The sequence below is a fragment of the Lissotriton vulgaris genome, chromosome 1_1, assembly GCF_964263255.1.
Source record: "Lissotriton vulgaris chromosome 1_1, aLisVul1.2, whole genome shotgun sequence".
NCBI classification, from domain to species: Eukaryota; Metazoa; Chordata; class Amphibia; order Caudata; family Salamandridae; genus Lissotriton; species Lissotriton vulgaris.
This window is the reverse complement of record NC_141685.1, coordinates 201,197,091-201,207,456: the sequence shown is the minus strand read 5'-3', so window position 1 is coordinate 201,207,456 and position 10,366 is coordinate 201,197,091. Positions and strand designations below refer to the sequence as shown.

The window sequence follows — 10,366 nt, the reverse complement described above, 5'->3', positions numbered from 1 at the left end:
AACTCAGTCCTGGAAAGAAAGGCACATATGGTGGATAGTGATTGGAGGAAATTGAGCCCAACCTTAGTAGAGTCTCACTTCAGTACTCAATTCCCACACCAGCCTTTTACTTTGCCAAAACACCCCACAGGTAGAGATTCCCTATGGTGGAGACCCTCAGATACCCTTAGGGTGAGGGATTGCTTAGGGGACCATGATACAGGGGGTAACCATGCCAGTGCATGTACCACCTCATATGGCCACTCAGGCAATATAGGCTTACCTGGCCAAGGATAGCCTTATCTCCTTTCGTTTGGGGGGGGGGGGGAGGGGGTATGTAGGAGGGTGGATACCTGACTATGGTTGCCTGGTGTTTTGCTGGTTTTCCGACTTAGTTGACCTGGGACCCTGCTATTCAGGACCCCAGGCCTACTGCTCTCTCTCTAAAATGGATTCCATGTACCTTAGGTACATATCTAATTGGATACTGAGTCACCTTATCAGTCCCTGTACAGTGTACCTTAGGTACCCAGGGCATAGGTGTACCCAGGGCCTACCAGGGGCTGCAGCATGTATTATGCCACCCCTGGCTGGCCATCTAAATCTGACACAACTGGCTGCACGACAACTGGGGCAAGGTGGTGTAATCACCCCTTGCTGTAGATATAGTATACCTATATCTAACCCTAAAATGGACACTTGTATTCCTATCAGTCACTCCTATGGCAGGACTTAACAATCCTGAATGCAGAGTGCTTGGAATCATGTGAGATGGTGCTCTGGCATGAGCTGAGCCCGTTTGCAGCTTGCGGAACCAAGTCCTAATAGCTGTTCCATGATAACGCATACCATATACTCTTAAGTGCATTATAATCCTCGCGGTTATATGCCAACTCTGGTATCGCTTTATCAAAACATGTCGAGTAAGGTGTCATATGAATTGGAATACTAACCCCTCGCCAATTCTGGCGACGGGGTTAGCATTACACTCTTCTAGAGGGACACGACATGTGTGTAACTGTGAACCCCCGTTAAAGTTAACTCGAGCCTCAGCATCACAAAATGGATGCTGCCACCACAGACACAAGTCTGACCTCCTGCTGCTGGGAGTCCTTCCAGCGAGGAGAGCTTGGACAAAGGGTGTCCTGTCAGGGTCGATGCTAGCACCATCCCAGACAGGGTTTTGTGTATCCTGGGTAGGCAGGGCTGAATAGGAAGGTGACTGCAAGTGGCACCCCGGTGCTCACTATGCATAGGCCGGCCTGAACTAGTTCCAGGGGCACACCAGCCCCTGAGCTGGGGAAAGTCCGGCAGGGGAGAGGGGTGTAACCACCCCCCTTCCTGGTCCCACCCATGGGCAGGACCTAGTCGCGTACCAGCCCCTTTCATAAGAATAAAGGTGGGAGCGGGACCCTTCCAAATTAGATCATCTTTGAATCCTGAAACTACTTTCTACGAAAGGAACTCAAGACTTCTTCTCAAGATTTCTCCCTTGTGACTAAGGAGTAGTCACCCTGCATCAGCGGGCAACAACTGAGTAACCTGCGGTTTGCTGCACGTCCTTCCTCCGGAACCAGACCCACCAGCACGACAAGACCCGGCTTCCGTGGCACCTCTGACCTCTACCTGCATCATCAGCCCAGCTGAGATTCGTGGGTGTGACGAGACCTCGAGGGACCGGCCATCTTCAGAACTGCACTACGCTTATCCAGCACAACCGCCGAGGGATCCTCGAGTGAGTGCTTTGGGGTCTGAGAAGCCCTAACCCGGAGCAGCTCCAGCACCAAAGTCCAGCCCCCCAGCATCCACGAGATCTGCGTGGGGCCCTTCTGCTCTTTGCTGCTCACCGCGTTGTCCGGCCACTTGCCTGCTGGCTTGTAGCCCTGTTGACGACGAACTACGGCACTTCCATCGCTGGTCTGGTTGCTCCAGACTGGCCCTTGCTCCCCTCCAACAGAGGAGCACCCCGGACCCTCCTGGACCACTCCAGACGCCATTTTGAGTCCACCGCGTGGGCTTGCATTTGCCAAGGGTTGTTGCCCCAATCCTGGGTCCAGCATCGCCGACAGCAGATACCTTCGTGGGACAGCTCGCACCTCCATCCTGGTCACCGACAACGCTTCCTGGTCCGAGAGACTGCAGAGCCCAGCGTCGCCCACTCACCTGGTTGAGGTGACTTCATTCGGTGCCATCCTGGTGCCCATCTAATCACTGGCTAGTGATTCAGAACTCGGTCCCCTCTGCTTACAGGTTGTCTCCATCACCGATCCAGGCTTGGATCACATCAACCAACTTCACTGGTTGCCTGACAGCAACTTCTTCATTCAGGCTCCTGGTTCGTCAACAAAGAAATCCGACGACACTTGAACCCTATGCAGCCGCAGCCCCTGGGCTAGGCAAACCGAGTACCATGGTGCTCCAGCGTAGACCAACTCTTTAAGTGTCTAAATCCACTTTCGTTTTTGACCTACCTAGTCGGGTTCGCCCGAGAACACTAACTTTTGCATTTACTAGTATCCATAGACTTTGTCCCGCATTACGCGTGAGAGTTCCCACTCTGCATACGACGTCCCTAGGCCTCCTGCTTCTAATCTAAGGGTTCAGCATTGTAGGCCTAGCGTTTCTAAAGTCTCTGAGAGTAGTACTTACATGCTAGTAATTTCGCATTCCACTTCCATAGTATATTGTTTTTTGTGCCCCTCGGGCATTTGTGTAAATTGTGCGACTTTCAGTATTTCTTCAAGAGTTTTGTATTGTGCTCAGCACCCTGTCTTCATAAAGAGTCCAGGGCTGTTGTGTTATAAATAAATATCTGTTTATTTTCATAACAACTTGTGTGGTGTCCTTTCACTTGGTGTTCAAGGGGTATATGTGATGGTATAACAGCTGTCTTAACACGCCCTCTAGAGTTTAGCCTAAAGACTGCTCTTGTCCATGCTACTAGGATAGCTGGTCTATAAGGTTGACTTACAACCAATCATCAATAAGGGTCATTTGGACTGATACATAGTGATCACTAGAATAGTGAGCACTGTATATCAGGCCAACTTCCCACATGGACCAGGTAGTTTTTTAGATTCATCCCTCTTCGATGACTGAACATCGGTGTCAGGATGCTGAGATCACCACTATTCAGAATGGTCCAATGTTTTTTAACTATCTTCGTGACCTGGTCAGATACTTTGTCAAAAGTTGTGATGCAAATGGGTCTTTCGTTTTTTGTGGGGTTCTGGACTTTCGGTTCTAAAAGGGCCTCTCTGTTATTGTTACTTGCCCTTTTGTTGGCCTCTTTTATTACCTTCTTCAGGTAATCACATTGTTTTAGCTTTTTGCTCAATTCTTCAACCTGTACCTGGTAATCCAGTTTACTAGAAGAGTTTCATCTTAACTGTAGGAACTGTCTGAACGGGAGGTTTTGTTTTAGGTGTCTAGCATGGAAACTGTTGTAAGTTAAGAGACAGTTTCTCGACGTTGGTTTGTGGTGGGTAGTCGTTGATAAGCTTCCATCTTTTGCCCAGATGTTCAGGTCCAAGAATACCAAATGAGACCTGCTCATTGTGTTGGTGAATTCGAGAAATGGGTCTTGCTCACAGAAGTTCGAGGCCTCTTCCTCACTGCCATTCCAGATCAGCAAAATATCATCGATATAACGCTTCCACATCTTTATCTGATTGGTGTAGGGGTTGTCCACGCTCTGTAAATATTATCACTATTATTATATTTTTTGCGTTTCTAAAAACAAGAACCAAAGCAACTGAAAAAAGACCTCCCCGCAACGTCAATTTACATCCTCCTAACATGTCCGCCTGTACGAAGCGGTCTAGTCTCCACCCGGAAATGAAAGCAAACAAAAACGGTGCCCTCGGAACACATGCTAAGATGCCGTCCGAGGGGAAGCAGCTAGGTAATACCGTGCGGCGTTGCTGATCAGGGAGTAAGTGAACCACCCTGTCCCTCCTGCCGGAGAAAACTAAACACCTGCCGCTCTCATAACCTTCGGTTTCTTTCTTATAAACTAACTGTGTTTCATCAATCCCGTATTTACAGCATTGCTTCCACCGAGGCGACACCGCCCCCCTCAGAGACCATGACGTGCTATTAAGCACCGACTAATGTAAATATTTGATTTTTTTCCTTTCGTGTTAAATGTAATGTGTGTTCACCGTCTTTGTCACAGTTAGTCACTTCTGAATGTTTGTACAGATAATTCACATCACATTCACCTTACGTGTTTTTATCTAGCAGACACCGGACCTGAAAGTTTGCACGCACCAATAAGGGGCAAACGCACCATATTAAGTATGCATATATACCTGTATATGTATGAACAACGTGCACCAAGAAGGACATACATGACCCCGATCTCTCTGAGAAAGGGGCGAGGTGTTTTTAAACTCTGTTTATTAATTTTTCTTACAGGTTCCTCAGTGAACAATACATACACCTGGAAATTGCCGCGTATGTATTTTTTGAACCATGCAGTTGTCTGAATTGAGCAACGTTTATCACTGTAAATATCTTTTTCACTAAGTAATCCTTTAACTCTATTTAGGTTTCTAGGAGTGGTTTCTAGGAGTGGCATATACAGGGCTGGTCCCTGTATGGTCCTGACGAAACGCTAGGGGTAGCGTGAAACATGTTGACCATATACTGAACCTACCTACATAGTTGGTTGGTTATCAGTATAACCCCACTTTTAAAACATACTGTTCTAGGAGCAAAATAAAACATTGAGGCCCACTAGCACCGTATTTTTAATTTATACACTCCACCTCACTTTTTCTTTTTGCACCACACATAGTCCTTCAATACTACCGTGCTCCTACGTAGTTCGCAAGTCGCAGCACGCCCCTTTTTGTAGAGAATTAGGATGGCCCAAATGATGAAGCATGTCACCGTGAGGAAACTCCGGTGAGTGAGGGGACTAAAAGAAAGACATTTTTTCTTTCTTTTTTTGGCTACACTTAATAAACTTGTTTAAGATAGCCTCAAAAAGAGACAGGTCTCCGAACCCAGATTCTGGGCTCATTTCTTCATATGACCTTTTAGGAGGACGAGCTGCTCTTTAGTACCTCCTTTTCCCTCTGTTTATACATGCACCTGACCACTGTCTTGGACAGAGCTCTGCCTGTGAACACCTCATGTGAAGCATTGGTGGTTCAGTGGTAGAATTCTCGCCTGCCACCCAGGAGGCCCGGGTTCGATTTCTGGCCAATGCAAGGTTGCATCCTTAAGACTTTGTTTTCGAAATGATATATATGAACTCAGTGGGGAATAAAATGGTAAGCAGTGACCCGGACGTGATTTGAACACGCAACCTTCTGATCTGGAGTCAGACGCGCTACCGTTGCGCCAGGAGGTCCTTACACTTGCAGCCTTCGGTGCCAGATGAACAAATGCTGTGGGTCTTTTGACTTATTTTCCTCTGCTTATATGCCTACGGTTGTATTACAGGGCTTGGCCTTTTGTTTTCTATCCTAAATATTGAAATTGACTGGAGGTGCAGTGAGAACGCGGAGGTTTGAGCTATTCAGGGAAAGAATCGCACGCAGGAAAGAGCAAAGGTACGTATCTGTGTTTCATTAAAGTGCTTCATGCAGACAAAAGGATACGTCCCTGGGTGGGCTTGAACCACCAACCTTTCGGTTAACAGCCGAACGCGCTAACCGATTGCGCCACAGAGACTATTGACTGCAACACCTTTCCTGAGACTCAATATATGTCTTGACATTTGTGCGCCTGCCTGGAGCTTGTATTATATAAGGCGTCTTTATGCCATACAGCATTTGTCATTTGCTTAGTGTCTTGTTACTGTTGTAATTTATGATGTGTAGACTACGATCTAATGGTGTTAGAGCCAGTATTACTACCGGTCACAGTGTATGAGACTCATACATGACTTTTCTCTTTGCCTGCTTAGCGAAGCTCCCTGCTTCTCTGTTTGCGTGCTACCAGCCCGTGAGGCGTGTGTCTTGCCCATCCCATCTTTACTGTGTTATGTTGGACTTGTCTTCTCTGTGAGCAGAGTCTCCTTCCCAGAGCAGGTGCTTTCTCTGAACTCTTGGCTTGTAAGACTGCTGGGAAAGGCACCTCCCTAGCCCCTCAGTCAGATAGATACATTTACCTGCAGAGCTCAGCTTGGGAGAAAGAGATTAGGCAGAGAGCACATAGGGGAAGGCCCACAGAGCACACTTTATTTTACATAAAAGCTCGGGCTTGTGGGAGGACAGGGACATGAGGGTTCTCATGGAAAGAAATCCCAGGAGTATTGATGGCTAGGCCCTGAAACACAACAATCCCGGAATGGCCTGGCACAAGATGCCTCTGCAATAGGCCTGACCCTAGGCTTCCGGTGTTCTTGATCTCCAGAGGCTCCAGTGATCTAAGCCCGACCAGGGCTGTGCCCGACCAGAGCGCGTTGGGAGCGCGTTTGGGATGCGTAAAAGGGGCACAGGGTGCAGAACTCAGCCCGTTTTACCCCAGCTTTTTCGGGAGGACACAGAATCTGGCAAAGCCAGTGGGAAGGATTTTCCACGAGGAGAGTTCAGTGACATGATCTGAAACACAATAGTGCTGGTGATCTGGCAGGTGCATTCTGTGAGCCACTTCTGTCAGGAGCAGCCTGCCATCATGCCCTGATAACCAAAACTCTAGTCCCAAGCCAGTGACCTCAGCAAATGCCAAGACATTCATACTTATAGTCTCCTGCATCTGATTCTTGCCATCATCATGTGAAACTTTGGCGTTATCATGTCTGCTGCACACACTTTGTTCATATGTGTACAATTTAAGTGTGTGCACCTGACCACTGTCTTGGACAGAGCCCTGCCTGTGAACACACCATGTGAAGCATTGGTGGTTCACTGGTAGAATTCTCGCCTGCCACGCCGGAGCCCCGGGTTCGATTCCTGGCCAATGCAAGGTTGCATTCTTTTGACTTTGTTTTCGAAATGATATATATGAACGCAGTGGGGAATAAAATAGTAAGCGGTGACCCCGACGTGATTTGAACACGCAACCTTCTGATCTGGAGTCAGACGCGCTACCGTTGCGCCTCGAGGTCCTTACACTTGCAGCCTTCGATGCCAGATGAACAAATGCTGTGGGCCTTTTGACTTATTTTCCTCTGCTTATATGCCTACGGTTGTATTACAGGGATTTGCCTTTTGATTTCTATCCTAATTATTGAAATTGACTGCAGGTGCAGTGAGAACGCTGAGGATTGAACTATTCAGGGAAAGGATCGCATGCAGGAAAGAGCAAAGGTACGTATCTGTGTTTCATGCAGACAAAAAGATACGTCTTTGGTGGGCTTGAACCACCAACCTTTCGGTTAACAGCCGAACGCGCTAACCGATTGCGCCACAGAGACTATTGACTGTATACCTTTCCTGAGACTCAATATATGTCTTGACATGTGTGCGCCTGCCTGGAGCTTGTATTATATAAGGCGTCTTTATGCCATACAGCATTTGTCATTTGCTTAGTGTCTTGTTACTGTTGTAATTTATGATGTGTAGACTACTGTCTAATGGTGTTAGAGCCAGTATTACTACCGGTCACAGTGCATGAGACTCATACATGACTTTTCTCTTTGCCTGCTTAGCGTAGCTCCCTGCTCCTCTGTTTGCGTGCTACCAGCCCGTGAGGCGTGTGTCTTGCCCATCCCATCTTCACTGTGTTATGTTGGACTTGTCTTCTCTGTGAGCAGAGTCTCCTTCCCAGAGCAGGTGCTTTCTCTGAACTCTTGGCTTGTAGGACTGCTGGGAAAGGCCCTCCCTAGCCCCTCAGTCAGATAGATACATTTACCTGCAAAGCTCAGCTTGGGAGAAAGAGATTAGGCGGAGAGCACATAGGGAAGGGCCCACGGAGCACACCTTATTTTACATAAAAGCTCTGGCTTGTGGGAGGACAGGGACATGAGGGTTCTCATGGAAAGAAATCCCAGGAGTATTGATGGCTAGGCCCTGAAACACAACAATCCCGGAATGGCCAGGCACAAGATGCCTGTGCAATAGGCCTGACTCTAGGCTTCCGGAGTTCTTGATCTCCAGAGGCTCCAGTGATCTAAGCCCGACCAGAGCTGTGCCTGACCAGGGCGCGTTGGGAGCGCGTTAGGGACGCGTAAAGGGGCGCAGGGCGCAGAACTCTGCCCGTTTTACCCCAGCATTTTGGGGAGGACACAGAATCTGGCAAAGCCAGTGGGAAGGATTTTCCAGGAGGAGAGTTCAGTGACATGATCTAAAACACAATAGTGATGGTGATCTGGCGGGTGCATTCTGTGAGCCACTTCTGTCAGGAGCAGCCTGCCATCATGCCCTGATAACCACAACTCTAGTACTAAGCCAGTGACCTCAGCAAATGCAAAGACATTATTACTTATAGTCTCCTGCATCTGATTCTTGCCATCATCATGTGAAACGTTGGCATTATCATGTCTGCTGCGCACACTTTGTTCATATGTGTACAATTTAAGTGTGTGAACCTGACCACTGTCTTGGACAGAGCTCTGCCTGTGAACACACCATGTGAAGCATTGGTGGTTCAGTGGTAGAATTCTTGCCTGCCACGCGGGAGGCCCGGGTTTGATTCCCGGCCAATGCAAGGTTGCATTCTTTTGACTTTGTTTTCAAAATGATATATATGAACTCAGTGGGGAATAAAATGGTAAGCAGTGACCCCAACGTGATTTTGTGGTACTGCAATTCCAGACCCTGCCGTTCCACCAGTATCGGGGTCCACACACTCGTATCACAAAATATCGTCGTACCATGACGAATTTGGTATCGGCGGACCGGTAATGATTAGGACATTATCCCTATACATTTGCGTCATGATCGAGTGATGCTAACACCCTTAAATCGTGGTTTCCGTTCCGAACCCTCAGACTCCATTTTGCAAACGGCATCCATCTTATGACTTGCCCTCATATAGTCAATTGATTAAGGCCGAGTTTGATCTGAAAGGACACGTCCACCGTAGCTGACTTCCCCATGACCCGGCCGAGCTGACTCCACTGCCTCCGGCCGAACCTGTTTGGGCAGCTCCTCGTCCAGTGGCCAAGTAAGATATCATCAAGGCTCAACATGCCATAAACCATTCACTACATACAGACCATGTTTTCCATACACATACACCTGTCCATGGTTCTTGTTTATGACCAGTTTTACGATGGGAGGGTGCCCGACCTTATTGGTGTTTCATCGATATCTGATGGGGATTCCGGGTCTGGCGGGGTAATCCATCACGATCCGGACATCTAAAATATGTGCTGACCAGCATGACTTCGCTCATTGTATTGTTGTGGAAATATGTGTATAACCATATCATAAACTCAAGAATTCTTGCCCGCAGCTGTTATTTATGTATATAAGGAGAAGGCTGGTTCTGTAAAAACGAACAGTCTCCTGAGAACTTACAGCCCGTGTCGTTGTAATTCTAGGACACATGTTACTTGGTTGCAACCAATAAACCTTGATCTCTGACTTCAACTAGAACACTCTGTGTTTCTGTAGTCCATAACAGGGAGAACCTAGAGGTCTTCGGGTGTGGTCCCCTGGCACCACCGGGTCTCTAAAACCCGGCACCTCAGTTGGCGCCCAACTCGAGGCGATATCAAGCGGTGACGGTCCAAGCCAGATGTTCGTGAGGAGCTTCGTGTGAAAATTCCGGAGGAAGGCCAGCCACTTCAGCGACCCCTGCATGTGGACGTGGTTCCGAAGGTCTTTGCTGCGAGGTTCCCCGCGTCCCGACGGCTACGAAGGACTGCTGCCCTGACTATCGCCCTGTTTTGGACCCAGTGATCCTTGGTAGAGCGAAACGATAGACGAGTCTTCTAGTGACGTCACCGATCTTCAATACTCAGTTAAGTATAAGTGAAGCGTCTCCCCAGTTCTTAGTTTGGTTCTTAGTTTTGGTATCCCAGAGATACGGTTTGTATTGGTTCTTGCAAGCACCAAAACCGAGGGATTCGTGTATTCACAAAAATATCGTAATTAGATAATCCCTTGAAGTTTGAAGCTAGACTAGTGAGCAAAGATGCCTGGTCTTAGCAGACTTGGAAACTTGTTTTGTCTTGGTTGTAGTAAGGACTCCCGATTAGAGGATTTGTGTCCAGTTCCTCCGATTGGAACTCCAACATATGAGTTATATATAAAGCACGGAGTAGGTCCTATCACGTATAACGAAGTGTGGATAAAATACACCCGCAAGGATGGTGTTTTAAAATGGCCCCAATATGGTAGTTTTGACTCAGAAGTATTAGACAACCTCGAGGTCAAATTGTTCAAGAAGAAAGCCCGGCCGGCGATGTTTGACTCTTTTCGCTTATGGCGCAAAGAAGCCAAACAGAAAGAAATAAAATTAGCAAAGAAAAATAAAAGAGGCA

At 47.7% G+C, this 10,366-nt stretch overlaps 4 non-coding genes across 4 annotated transcripts; 1 reads left to right on the top strand and 3 right to left on the bottom strand.

Annotated features, from left to right (window-relative positions):
* Window positions 1–5,590: 5,590 nt before the first annotated feature.
* Window positions 5,591–5,664, bottom strand: TRNAN-GUU (transfer RNA asparagine (anticodon GUU)). The gene has a single exon. It is a non-coding gene; the product is annotated as a tRNA-Asn (tRNA).
* A 1,306-nt stretch (window positions 5,665–6,970) lies between these two features.
* On the bottom strand, window positions 6,971–7,042 carry TRNAW-CCA (transfer RNA tryptophan (anticodon CCA)). Its single transcript has one exon. It is a non-coding gene; the product is annotated as a tRNA-Trp (tRNA).
* A 236-nt stretch (window positions 7,043–7,278) lies between these two features.
* Window positions 7,279–7,351, bottom strand: TRNAN-GUU (transfer RNA asparagine (anticodon GUU)). The gene has a single exon. It is a non-coding gene; the product is annotated as a tRNA-Asn (tRNA).
* Window positions 7,352–8,512: 1,161 nt separating this feature from the next.
* TRNAG-GCC (transfer RNA glycine (anticodon GCC)) lies at window positions 8,513–8,583 on the top strand. The gene has a single exon. It is a non-coding gene; the product is annotated as a tRNA-Gly (tRNA).
* The last annotated feature ends 1,783 nt before the right edge of the window (window positions 8,584–10,366 follow it).